A 14,734-nucleotide genomic window follows, 5' to 3' on the forward strand; every position below is an offset into this window, starting at 1 on the left:
CCTCTTCTTCACTCCCCCTCGAAACTTTCTCTTTTGCTGCAACCAGGTGTAGGGATTTCTTCAGGTTCTTCCACATTCAAAGAAGACTCCGTGTTTTCTTCATTTGGTACAATTTGCAAAAGTAACTCACCAGGAACATCTGCAACCTCCACATCATTTATTTGATCATCTTCAAAAATATCTTCATCGTTGATGATGTCATTATCGGGAGGCAGAACCACCACACTCAGTTCTGCAGAGTTGTCAGCTACGGCTGGATCAAGGAGAATATCCTTTATTTCACTTGCTGTAAGCCCCTTCCTAAACATGTCGACAAAGGTAAGATGATGGATAACGAGCACTGTAACATGCAAGCTGTTACCTCCTGACACGCAAAAATCGCAATGGCTTTGCATACGCAGCTACTCGTTTGTCTTCTGTTGCAACGAAGCTAGAGACATCTGTGAGGAAAAAGATGAAATTGATACCTTTAAGTTCCAGCGTCCTATAAATAGGACAGCAAACTTCATTACCATTACACAAAGACAAAAACCTCGTGGGTTTGAGATATTATTCATATAAATCGTATGGAGACCCTTTCAAAGTTATGCATAGCATTTTTACACGCCCACTGCATATTGTTTGCAAACTAGATGAATGAAACTGATAGCATGACATAGTACTAAATATTGCTTTAATTAACTGTACTTTTACTTATGCTGTTCTCAACCCAAATTATTATCTTTATTTATTAATATGCTTTATTGAATAAAAAAACAATTGCTTGTTCATAAACTTAATTTTACATTTAATAAAAATTAAGAAATCAACTGTCCTATTTATAGGACGCTGGTACATAATGGGGACGATGTGATTAAACGTCGTAAAAGCTGAAGTCGCGAATATGAGTTCACCAACATAGAAAGTACAACATAAATCAGAACAACTCATTTCTTTTGTGTTCAGAAATCAGTGCCAGGGATGAGTGAAGGTAAAGACTCAAGGATCCTCACTGGTGAGTGCATAAATGTAATCAAAGTATATTTTCATTTCTCACAATACTTTCCTTGTAATGTTTAAAATGAAAAATATGTGATACACATGAATGCACTTAAGGTTTTCTTGATTGTTTGCACCTTTTTTGGCACCTAAAGATTCGGGCTGTAGTCATGTAACATTTTGTATTCTTAAGTGTGGGAATTTATTTCTTAAATAAAGTACATTATAAGGGAAATTGATGCACTAAAAGTGCATCAATTTGGAAGATCAGAAAATATCATTTCAAGGACAAAACAAAAATTACTCATTTAGCTGTGTCGTTTGATGCATTAAAAGTGAAATTTTGTACAGTAGAAAATAGGTTACGAAAAAAAGGAAAGAGAATCATAAAAATCCATTTAGTTTTTCGTATAAACAACTTTTTGAACATTGTGGTTACAGAAACTGGCAATAGATGGCAGGGAATAAAGTAAGACAAAACTCTTGCTAATTTTAAGTCAATTTCTTCTACAAAAATGTACATTTGTAAGGAAACAAAATAATATTTATTACATGCAAATGAATTTGTAGATGTGTTTGTCTATTTAGCTCCTTTTCTTGTCTCTTAGCAGATATTTACAATTTCCTCAAGGTAGGCTTTCGGAATAAATAAACTTAAAAACGATATTTTTCCACACGATATAGCTACATGATTATCGTTATTTTTTATTTTTTAGATGGAGTTCGTAGGTTGTCATCTTGTTGATTCCTTACAGTTCTCCGTAAAGTACACAATGATAGGGCCTAGGAACGATAGAGCATATGATTGCTCTCTAGTAATGGGGCCTGGAATATTTCAAATATCTATGGTTTTGCTTAAGGGTCACCTTAGATCGAGGACACGTTTCCCTCTCATATCCTATCCGAGATGCTGTTATCAGGAGATAACGAACATTGTCATTCTGTTGGAGTTCCTTACGAGTTTTGCTGCGTTCTCTGCGGATCTTGCTTCGATCGATTACTTTAGATCGGTCGATTGGCGACACGAGACCAAGATCATGCAGAACTGATGTTGCTAATACAGCAGCCGATCTCAGACCAGTCTCATCGGGAAGTATTACGAATCAACCATAGTATTTTTAAAATTGGGGGGCGGGGGGCCCCCTAGATACGCCTTTGGAGATAGTAGCGAATTTACTGAAGGGAATATCTCAAATGTCTGCCCAGAAAACCAGATAATAATGGGGGAAGAGATTCGTTACCTGGCCTAATGTCACCGAATTTTAAATCTCATGGACAGGCCCCTATTTTATTTCGGGGGGAGGCTCATCCCTTATCAGCACAGGCGTCGCGAGAAATATTTGTAGAAGGACAGGTCACTGGTAAAACTTGATTAATAGAAATAATAATGACAATAATTATTACCACGGTTATTATTGTCATTTTACAATAATAATTATTATAAGTTATTAAAATAAACCAATCTTAATCCACATTTATTGTTATAATAATTATTATTATTATATAAATGGAAAGACATTGCTACTCGATCCACCGTAGCACAAAACAAGTGTTGTCCATTATTTTTCATACATTTTGTACAGTTAGTGTACTGAAATTCATAGTTATTGTATTTTGTTATTAACTTTTACACATTACGTTAAAAAATGCTTTAAAAATAATGGCCAAATATTACTCATAAAGTTATATTGTGTGACCTCTCAAAAAGAAAACTGTAGATGCATTTTGAGAATTGCGGATCCAATTTTTCTTTGTATTAAATGGTAGAATATAAAAATATAACCTGGTTTTCTCTATTTTACACTAAACTGTTCTCGATCTAATGTTTAATACTACTAAGGAAGTAAAATTAATTACCACTATACACTACTTAAATTAGATATTTGTAGGGTTTCGGGTGGGGGCTTCAGCCCCCTTAGCCCTCCCCCTGGCTACGTGCCTGCTCATGGGAGACCTTTACCCTGAAGGGCGACATAGATTAGTTTGTTTCCTTATCTGCATCTTTTCCCGTCACTCGTAGACAAATTTACAATGCCGTTATATACACATCGTTGAACTCAAGGGTGAAAATACTAAGAGAATGTTAAATTTCAAGAACCACATGTTCATTTTGAGTTTTTTGACTTTTAACCACTGTGTTAAAAGTCCAGAAACTCAAAATGAATGATGAATCGCCACTGATCAGCTACAAAGAACCAACTTTTTAGTTTACTAAAGCACTCATAGATGGCAGACTAAGGAATACATTTTCCATCTGCTTTGACGTCAATTGATTAAATATTTCAAAACAAATAATGTAACTTTTGAATTTAGTTTGGGAAACTAAATTTAGAAACACAAATATTTTCCAGTAATGTAAACGTAAATATCATAATTCTAATATATTTGAGGTTTTTTGTACTAACGCTCACGGGTTCATATACAATATTTGCTTCTAAATTCGGATTACAATTTCTTTCGTCGAATTCAATCAGATTGTAAAATTTTTACAATAATTTTTGTAGACGTAAGCTTAAGAATTACAATCTGTAATTCCGTATGGCTTGTGTCGTTTATACTGATGAGAAGAACAACCTGATTACTTTCCAGAACATAAGGAATGACAAACAATTTCCGAGGAAAGAGCGCTTCAATGTTTGGAAGGTTTCCAAGCGCGCATAACGAGGCAAAAATATTGTCCGACGTATCAGTCTCATGTGCAGAGGTTCTGGGATCAATTCCCGTTCGATTGCCTCTATTTCTTTCTTGTTTTATTAACTCGAGGAACTATTTATTATATTTCATGTAATAATGTATTGAAATAAAGATTAAATAACATTTTATTTAATTTTGGTAGAAAATGCTCTTTTTCAACTTTATTCTTTCAATTTTTCAACACTGGTTCACTCATCCAAGAAATATTCGGCTTCGATGTGTACCTGACCGCCTGCAGGTATTCTGATCCTAAAAAATAAGGACATACGAAAATTATCACTCTGGATCGAGTACAAAATGAAAATGTAAATAGCATTGATTGTGTTTTGTTTCGTGATCATAATTATTCTGGAAAAATAAAATGATCACGTTTCGCTACACAAACAAAATAATATTTTGTGGAATATAACAGATGGACAATTTAATATGCAGATGATGTAAAATGATGAGAAAAATTGAAGAGAGCGTCGTGAAAAGATCATATGTATTAAAACTAGGCACCATTTAAGCCATGAGTTGTTCAAAGACAAAATATCTAGTTGCAATATCACTGACAGACAATTCAAAACACGTACGGGGGCTTCCCAACTTTTGCCGATACCTATGGTTTTCTATATTGCTTTAAAAATACAAATGATTCATTCTGCATGCAATCTTTCATAATAAAATAAGCTCAAAGATAATATTTATTCTGCTTGTTTGCATTGGTAATGTGGTCGAATTACTCATCGCTCCCCCGATGATACCTAGATCAAATTTACTATTTTAGTGCTGCTAATAGAGTTGAAAAAAGAAAAGGTCTCGGCCATCAGCATCGACCATTGATAAGATAAGTTGAAAGGATGAATTGACAAGAGACATGATTATTGCAAGAAAATTGATGCAAGAAAGTTCTCGGTTTGAAAATATAATACAAATATCCCCAAAGAAATGCAGTCTCCTAAAAAAAATTACTTTAACAATCCTCAAACAATTTCAGAACAGTCTATTACGGTTGAGAAAGGTAATTAATCTCAACTTATGTTTCAAACTAATTTCCTCTCCCATATGTTTATTTGGTGCGAACAAAAGCATATGTTATACCGTAAAGTTAAAATTATCTGCCATTTATCGGCAACTTTTTAAAACTCTGATGTCGACCTATATGTAAGTTATTCAGGGTTTAAAATAAAGGTTGGAGGAGCGCACTTTATTTATTTATTTATAAAACTTCACACTACAGGCAAATGCCCATTTATAGCGTTGTACATACAATAATAATTGACACAAACATAAAATTCATACATGAGTCTCTCATTACATGAATATATATAAAATTGTATATAAGATGGATACATAACTCTGTGATTACATAATTATAAGTTATATATATATACACACAGACACACACACAAATATACGTATATACATGTAGTATTGTTATTAAGTTATATAATGACTATACATATAAGTATATAATGTTGCCTAAACAACAAGATGATTACACAGATTTACACTGCATTTAAAATATTTAAGAGAAGATACAGATTTTGAACGAAGTTAAGGCATTGTGATTAAAATGAGAGTGAACAATTCAGTGATTAACGTATTTGCTCGTCATCTTTCATATTACATTAAGAGAAGATGAATATAGTAGTAAATACATAAAAAGAAGATAAAAATACATAATGTTATATTGTTAATAATGTTTGTGGTATTATGCATATTTTATGGGTATCCTGTTTGTTCTACTCGTGATTACGGAACTATTACGTGTACTGGTACATCATAGTATTTTGCGCTCTTCTGAAGTAGGTCTGCAGTTCGGACTTAAATTTTAGGGTGCTTAGAAAGATGTCCACTGGGTACCTTGATTTTGTAACTTCGTTAAATGATTTACACATTCTTCGAATTGTAGCTGCATCTGCAGATTTCGTTTGGGCTCTGGAAATTTGGATGTGCGGTACGTAAAAATTAATTTTCGAAAGAAGACTTTCGGAGTCTATTTAATTTGTGAGTAATTTGTGCAGAAAAAGTAATTCATGGATCTGTCTTCGGCTGTGAAGGGAATCTATATTGAGAAAACTTGTTATTGCTTCGCTTGGAACATATTTGGGATAGACGCCGGATATTTTTAGTGTCAGGAACCTAAGAAACTTGTTTTGCACTCTTTCGATTTTGTCTATATGGTTTTGAACATAGTACAGTGGGATCCATAACTATTACCGTGCAAATTGTCCATCACCATGTTCGTGCACTTTATTTCACCCAATAAGAGCTTCAAGAATTAAAAGAAATTTCAAATCAAGCTGTTGACAACTTGTGCACCAGCATACATAAAAAACCATCGCTTAAAAACAAGTAGGATGTGAGAGATAAATGAATGAAAATAATCATGGACAATTTGCACTCATGAATCCCACTGTACCACTAGCAAACTAATCTCTTTACCAACTGGTTAAAAATATTATTGAATTGCAAAATAACGGTATTGTATTTTATTTAAAAGTGAAGAATACTACAAATATGTATGTTCCATTCTTGTCCACCCCACAAAATTATTATTTAAATTAGGTGAGAGGATTTAAGAATGGTTATTTCTTATATCCCAACATACATGGATGACCACAAATAGAGGACTTCCGTTTGTATTCTGTTGGGACTCGAACCTTAATACAAAAATAGTAGTATTTCTTTTAAGTAGTACTATCTTTATAAATTACCTGGAAGAAACACAAGATATTTAATATTTACACAGGAAAAAAATCAATTCTATGAAAGTTATGTACAAAATCATTTGTACCTAGTTAAGTTTTCTTTCTTTCTATAAACATGAACATTTTTGTAAAATAAGTGATTCTCAAATTGGTAATAGGTTAATTTTATAATTTTGCTGCCATCTATTATCACTTCCTGGAACTACCAAGGTTGTGTTGATCTTCGTTGAGAGTGCCTAAAAGTCAACCTCCCTTTCACATAGAATACAGTGGTAACTGCAATATTACAGGCCAGCATGGACGTCCGGAAGGGGGTCAAGGGGGGCCACAGCCCCTCTGGAAAATAAATGTCCATCTAAAAATTATATATTTCACACATAATTTCATTGCAGTCATAGTAATTATGTTAATTATTATAAGGGTGTTGAAGGAACATAATATTTTTGACTAAACCAGTGTTCGTTTTAGGGGAAATCACAATTATGGGGGGAAATATGCCTCCTTTGCTCCCCTGAAAAAAATGTCTTGCTTGCACCTCCCTGGAAAAAATCTGCGGACGTCTATGAATAAATATACCACGGAGAATTAGGGTGCGTCAGGCACGTATCCAGGAATTCCTTTCGGGGGGGCTCAACACCATTTTTTTAAGGGGTATAGTAAGAACGTCACAATTGTATGTTTAAGACCAGTGGTGGCAATTGGGTTCCAAAACGGGGGGGTGGGGGTGCGGAGGGCGTGGCAAGGAAAGTTTACTTTCTCTTGGTAGCCAAGGCTTAACATTAAGAGGCCATAATTTTGAAGCAGAAAAATAAAAAATGGGAAGCAACTATCCCTTAAATCGTTGCCACTGTAAGGCTATCATTTTAATCAGAACGTGAAATCGGAACATTTTTTACCACTCGACTCCTCTGTTTCCATGCATTAATAATGTGTGCCGGAACCATCTCAGTATGTGTGTTTGTCCATTTCTTCTCATCCGGTATAAAAACATCTATGGTATCTTTGAGTGTTTTTACGAAGCTGTTACACATGCACGGGATGGACAATACACTCGACAACGCGAGATTCAAATTGTGGGTTGCGAACTGGACGCAGACAGCTCTCGAATATTTCTCTCTGATTCGAGCCTGAACACCACTAACGTGTCTTGTCCTCCCATTTCTTCAGCTCTTATAAAACCCATCAAATTGTTCAGATTCAGGCCTTAGCACTCACAAGTGTTCAAAAATGCCTGTCACAGCTTCCGCTGTCTTGTTATATATCGGCACGAAACAAAGGAAGTCTTCTCGAATACAGGTGGATCACGAAACAATTAATGCATAATGAAAACCCTTCCGTTCCCAACACATCTAATGTTTCGTCTCCCAGTATGATCAAATGCTTACTCATTTATCTCCATTGACGTGCCCAAGGGAGGGTTGGTGAGGTAATAAACCCATTTGACCCAGTAATCCTTTTTTATTAAAAAAAATGAAAAAAAAGAGGAACGTCAAAGACAGGGAAAAAATGGCAAAATCAGGACTGAGTACCAAAAATAGTATGCGTAACCCCTCTCCCTTCCGAAAATCCTGGGCACGCCTCTCTTTATCTCGGACACATTTTTTAAAATGAACTCACCAGAAGTTTTTATCATCATATTGGAGATTGAAGTAAGATGCGTTCTTCCTGCAGGTTTGAATATGATCCTTTAGGGTGCTGTCGTCTGCCTGCCTTCACACCTAACCTTAACAAGGCCCTAATTTTCCATCCTTGTGACTTGGATTTTCAAGACTTAGGAAGGTTTCAGACCGAAGGGACACGCGATACATGTCGATTGGAATGGGCCAATCAACAGCAACGTTTCACACCGTAGCGACAGAAAAGGCCGCACAAACCTAATCTTCAGGCGACACGGTGCGAAATCTTCCTTATTAGGCCACTGTCATTGTCACCTTGAAGTAGTAGCTCTTGTTGACCACAGAAAAAAATTATCCTCAACCGGTGATAATGCTCCTCAGTTTTCTTCTCTCTCCTATATTTTCTGTGCTTGTTCACTATACAGGCAACACCTTACGATTTGATATACACAGGACATGTACTATGTAGACATTTTAACGAAAAATCGGTTGAAGTCAAGGATGGCTAGGTGGCTCAGTTGGTAGAGCCTGCAATTTCCGCCTAAAATGTCTACATATGCAACATCTTCTTGCTTTCTCTTCTCGACATTCATAAAATTTTCGGCTGTCTCTTTATGGTAGTTAAGTGTTTGAATGTGTTTCGAACCCAGTACGTAAGTTTTTTATATCATGAAATTCTCAGACTGCATATACGAAATTTAGTTCTGGCAAAACTAAATCATCACTCAAAACTTTGATTTTCAGTTGATCTATGCAGTTTATTTCTGTTTTAATAAACCACTCCAATATCCGGTACTGCTGAAATATTCACTTTAGAGAGAGAGAGAGAGAGAGAGAGAGAGAGAGAGAGAGAGAGAGAGAGAGAGAGAGAGAGAGAGAGAGAGAGAGAGAGAGGCGCCTTGATCTCTTCAGCCCTCGAACTAAACTAGCACTACACTGGTTCTGCTGTGGTCAATGTCTTCATTTTTGAATCATTAATATCTTATAAAGCAACCAGAGGACGCTGACTGATCTGATCACCAATCGACATGAATTGTCACACTTACCTCTGAAATCTCATTAACCGATTCTTTGTACAGATCAATCTAAAAATTGAATCGGCGTATTTATATCCTCATCATATTGTAGAACGTTCCGCAGATAAAATGATTCTTTAATTTCGCCAGTAATTGACTCCTTCTCTCATTCAAGAACGTACCCTCTCCCGCCTTCCAGAGAATAGAAATTACAACGAATCGCCGTACGTGTGGCTCTACCTTTGTTGTGCAGCTTCCAAATGCTGACAAGTCTCTACATAGTACTCAAGTGCGCTGAGACAACGCCGAAAGCGCAAGAAAAGTGTACGTGCAATATTACCAACAACAGGGTTATAGAACATTCTCCGTCTTGCCTCGATACTTGTCTATCTCCTTAAATCATCGTCACATTATTCAAAAAGCCAAAAACCTAATTTTATCTAGTGTAAAATAAAAAAAAATCCTGGGGGGGGGGGCTCGAGCCACATCAACTCCACCTTGGATACGTGCTATTAACAATAACAGGGTTATAGAACATTCTCCATCTTGTCTCGATAATTATTTCTCCCAAATTATCATGACATTATTCAAGAAGCCAAAATCCTAATTTTATCTAGTGTAAACAGAAAAAAATCCTGAAGGGGCATCAATCCTCCTGATTCCCACCTTGGTTACGTGCTATTGACAATAATAGGGTTATAGAACACTCTCGGTCTTGTCTCGATAGTTATTTCTCTCAGATTTATAAATGTATTATCTTCACATTATTCAAGACGCCAAAAATCTAATTTTATCTAGTGTAAATTAAAAAATTTCCTGAGGGGGGGGGGGGCTCGATCCACCTCATCCCCACCTTGGCTACGTGCTATTAATAATAACAGGGGTATAAAACATGCTCCGTCTTGCCTCGATAATTATCTCTCTCTCTACATTATTTTCACATTATTTAAGAAGCCAAAAACCTAATTTTATCTAACGTAAAGTGAAAAATTTCCTGGGGAGAGGGTCGAGCCCCCTGTGCCCCATCTTGGATACGTGCTATTATCAATAACAGGGTTACGGAACATTCTCCGTCTTGCCTCGATAATTGTTTCTTTCCTTAAATTATTGTCACATTATTTTATTTCACACCACAAGAAACAAAAAAAACTCATTTTATCTAGTGTAAACCTAAAACTTTCGGGGGGGCTCGAGCCCACTAAGCCCCCCCCTCTGGATACGTGCCTGGGGTGCGTCAGCACTAACATTCGTTACTTCATCTGGCCCGCTAACTTGTTTTTTCGTTTGAATTTGCTTAAAGTTTACTTTATGCACACAGGACTGAACCTACAGTTTAAGTGGGATCTGAACCACTAACTATTCCTTTGGATTACAAGGCGTCATCTGGCCCTGTAGTGAGGAGATTGTATATAAGCATGTATGCAATAAATTTAAATAATATTACTCATATACATACGTGAGCTAACGAAAATGTCACTATTATTTATTACTATTATCAGTGACGTGCGGTGACGACGGCACTTGGGGTAACAATCAGTGGCGGACCCAGGGGGGGGGGGGGAGGTTGGTGTGGGTCATAAACTACCCCCGCCTTTAGGGCCCAGAATTCATAAAAAAAAGAACGTCAAAGACAGGAAAAGATTGCAAAATGAGGAATGACTACTAGACAAAGTACACGTAACTTGCACCTCCTTTCGAAAATAAAAAAAATATTTGATTTAAGTATATTTTTTTTCCCAAAAATTTTGCATTTCTTGATTTCGATTTTGTTACTGAAGGATCCGGGCTCGAGCCCTCGCCTGTGCATGAGTGTTTCTTTGTAAATCAACGATCAGCGTCATGACAGAAGTTAGGTAAAGCGATGGAAGAGCAACGCTTAAAAAAGAAATGAAAAAAAAAAGATACAAATAATTTCCTCCCAGTGCATCTGCAGGGCACTGAAATCAGGAGTCCAGAGTTCTCTGTTTACGATTGCCTCTCATGACTTCATTCAGCTCATTAGCTAATATCGTGATTAAATCTATAGCGCTAGAAAAAGTGATGTGAGGTGGCAAAAATTCAAAATATTAAAGGGGATAAACAGGTAACAAACCACACTTTATTGTAGTTTCTTCAATAATATTCATTTGGCTTTTGGAGTTCTGGGATAAATTTTTCATTCCAAATTATTTCATTATTCACTGTAGAGGACAACACATAGGAACAAGAATGTCCGCTCGTCACGGGTTCGAATTCCGGTTTGGATTGTTCTTTTCAATTTCATCATATCATCACTCATCCTCATTTTCGCGATAACCAAATGTATCAGAAAAGCGAAGTAAAATAAACCAACAACAACAACAGTAAGAAGGCGCGTTCTCTTGCCCAAATAAATACGTCCGTTTTTACCCATTTTTTAAGCCAAAAGATTGGTATATTTAAATAAAACACTACTAAAACTAGAGCGAGAGCAATTATTTGTTTTTCAATCATTACTAGGGAGGTGAAGTTTTCGTTTTATTTTTCCCTAAATTTCGGGGTTATTTTTTACTGCAATTCCGTGTTATTTTTCGCGGTTTAAAGCAAATTCCGGTGTTATTAATTGAAAATCGGTTATTTTTATATTCCTTTTTATTGTTCCTTCCATGCTTCAGCTTTTCACATTGCTTTAGTTATAGAAAATTAAGGCAAATTTTAGTTTTAATGACAAAAATAAATAAATCGAAGGCTAACCTTTGTGAGAAATTACCAAATTTCTTGCATTTGGAAAACTATTTCAGCTCATCGGCCAGTAAAAATGAAATGTTTGTTGAAGGATATCACCCAAATCTTTGAACACAATCATATTTCATACTTTTCACTCTCGAGGAATAAAATTTTCAAAAATTGTTTCTTGAATTCACTTTTCAGTTTACAATAACATTGATGATTTTCCGCGCACAGATGGTGCGTAGTAAATGTTCACAGTATTCACTCACCACACTTCCTATGTATAAAAAACAACTTCTAAATAGAAAGATAGCAGTTTTTTTTTCATTTACTCTAATGGAATTATTGCTTTAGCAAAGGCTTCCACAGTTCCAAGTGTAATGCACACCATATCTTCTTTTCTTCTTTTGAGCTTCTCGAAGCCTTCGACGACACAGAGTTGCCTGTTTGTTACACTCACATTACTTTTATTCTCGGGCCTCCCCCTCGGCGTAGTGGTAATGTTGCCACCTTGTAATCAAGCGGTCCCGGGATTGATACCTGGTGGAGGCACCACAGTGGTTCGCATTCAACAAACTGTACGTCCTGTCCCGATTAGCCTCTATGTGCATAAAGTGGACATGAAACAGCCTCTCACTTCCATTGCGGTTAATCTAGGAATCCTTCCGCTCCCATGTTATTTTGAAATTCAGTGATTACAAAATAATGTAGTTCTATCTGAAGCATAAAGTCTTTCAGAAGCAGACTAATGCATTCACTGCTGGCTTTGGGATGCTGCGAAGTACACCACAGAAGGAAAGGAAAATGAAAGACGCGCACAAACCATGCAGCTTCAGTGATTCTGACTGACTGAAATTTCCCTAACAATGCCAAAAAATCCCTCTCAGATCTCAAAATACCGTCTTGTGTACACACATACAACCACACCCTTATGCCCCTCCCCACACAACAGGTGTTTCTCCCCGAAAAATTTCCCGTTCCTGCAAAACTTCCCTTCTGAGAAGATTCCCGCGGCGAAATCTATTTCAGGACGAGGTCAAAGCATTGTCAGTCATTTTTGCGCCAAACTGCAATACATGAAGCATGACAAATTCTTTTGAATCGAACTTTCACTAACTAGATTAGAAATGGGCAAATCTCATAGCGCTTTTGGTAGTTCTTTTTGAACAGAAGAAGTGTTAAGCCCAGTTTATAGTGCATATTTCGCGGCTTTTTTCGCGTTAAAGTGTAAATTCGGTGTCATTCTGAAAAATGGCGTAATTCGCGTTATTTCGCGATTTCGAAACACCAAAAAGTTGTCTCCTTAACGTACCCAAATACATTTTAAACACTTTATTTTGCTTTCCTCAACTTTTCGGTGTTATCGTTAAAACGAAAACTTCACGTCCCTATATATTACATATTTGAAAAAAAAAAAAAAAGGAAAGCATAACACTTTTGTCTGCACATAATACGTTCCCATTTCATAAATACAATAAAACTACATCCCATATTATACATACACATATTGTACAACGTGTAAAAAGTTGTGGTGTAAATAGAGAGAACATAAAAGTACTGCAGAAGTTTTCCCCTCAGTTCTTTAGAGGATTTACAAAGGAATCTACAGTCGCGACGCGATAACAAGCGGTGTGCAATCAGAACGCAGAACGGCAGAACGTGACCAAATTCTGTCTCCTCGTTGGCTGCCATGTGGCTGAGGGTTTTCTGCGTTGCCACGTTCACAGAAACAGGCGAACAGACTAATCAGCTGTTGGCAAGCTCAGGAAAAAATAAAACGTCACGCGAAATTAAGCACGTACGTATCAGTGTGCTAATATATGTTATATTCGTCGTGAAGTGATAAATTAACGAATCTAGAAGTTTGAATCTGAAGTTTCTTGTAGGTTAACGTTAACTTCCCGTGCGAATTTTACTTTCTGGCAAGCATGAAACATTTTCTCTTCCTGCTCGACACAGCAACCGAAAACCTTCACTAAAAGAACCTTTGTTGTGTTTTTATTATGGTACATTGCAAGCATGAGCTACCGGCATCTTTTTACTTGTGTTGTATCGTGTCACAATTACCTACAAAAGAAAATGCGTCTTGTGTTATGAACAACTGTGGCAAATTGTTCTCTTTTGATTTCATGCCGCCTCTCTTTGCCTTCGTCACACCGCGACGTTCGTCTTTTTCGCAACTCGATACCGACCGCAGCTATGCCAGCATATTGTTTTTGTATACGAAACTCACTCTTTGTATGTAACGACATGGAATTTATTCTTCTGTGACATTGTTGAAGCTTCAGAACGTATGTATTTCTTGGAAATTAAGTATAAACAAATTACGTACAACTTGGTTTCGTTAACACGTTTTTAAATTATATTTTGCGGAACCTACAAAAATTTACCTCTGAAACAGAATTTCAGAGAAGTGAGTTACTGTATTACGGAGAAGAATTTATCAAGAACAAATCAATTGTGCGTGAACTGATTGATTGAATGAGTTGGTGTTCTAAAGTCCACTTTATGCACACTACGGCTAATCTGGGATGGACCTACAGTTGGAAGTGGGATCCTGTGTACCAATTACTTTCTTTCTTCTTTCCGACATTGCAGTACAATTTCTCCAAACAACTCTTACAAACACACACACGAACGCCCGCTCACGCACAAAAGTATTCAATACATAAATCGGACTGAATATTAAGAAAAACTCACTTCACTCAGCCAAAAGCTCTCCGCATATTAACGTTGTTCCTTCAAATATGAATAGAGTCGGAATGAGAACAATGGAAGTGTTCCGTTGTTGACTGTTTAACCAGATGTTTAATCCTACACGTGTTTCTATGGGCTCGGGAAAATTCTGAAGGAGGTCAATCCGGCAATAGCGGGTCGTCGGAGTGCTTGGTTCCACGCCGGTTGCTAGCGCGTCCCGACTGTAAGGGAAACCTACCATGCACGTGTCAGCAGTAAGAATAAGCGTCAAATTTGCTCCTGCCACGTAATTCGTCTTCATCTTTAGAGGAAGGGGGGAATTGAGAGAAAAGGGGGAATTGCGCCTCTC

This window comes from Lepisma saccharinum, chromosome 13 (assembly GCF_977018435.1).
Source record: "Lepisma saccharinum chromosome 13, izLepSacc3.1, whole genome shotgun sequence".
Taxonomy (NCBI): domain Eukaryota; kingdom Metazoa; phylum Arthropoda; class Insecta; order Zygentoma; family Lepismatidae; genus Lepisma; species Lepisma saccharinum.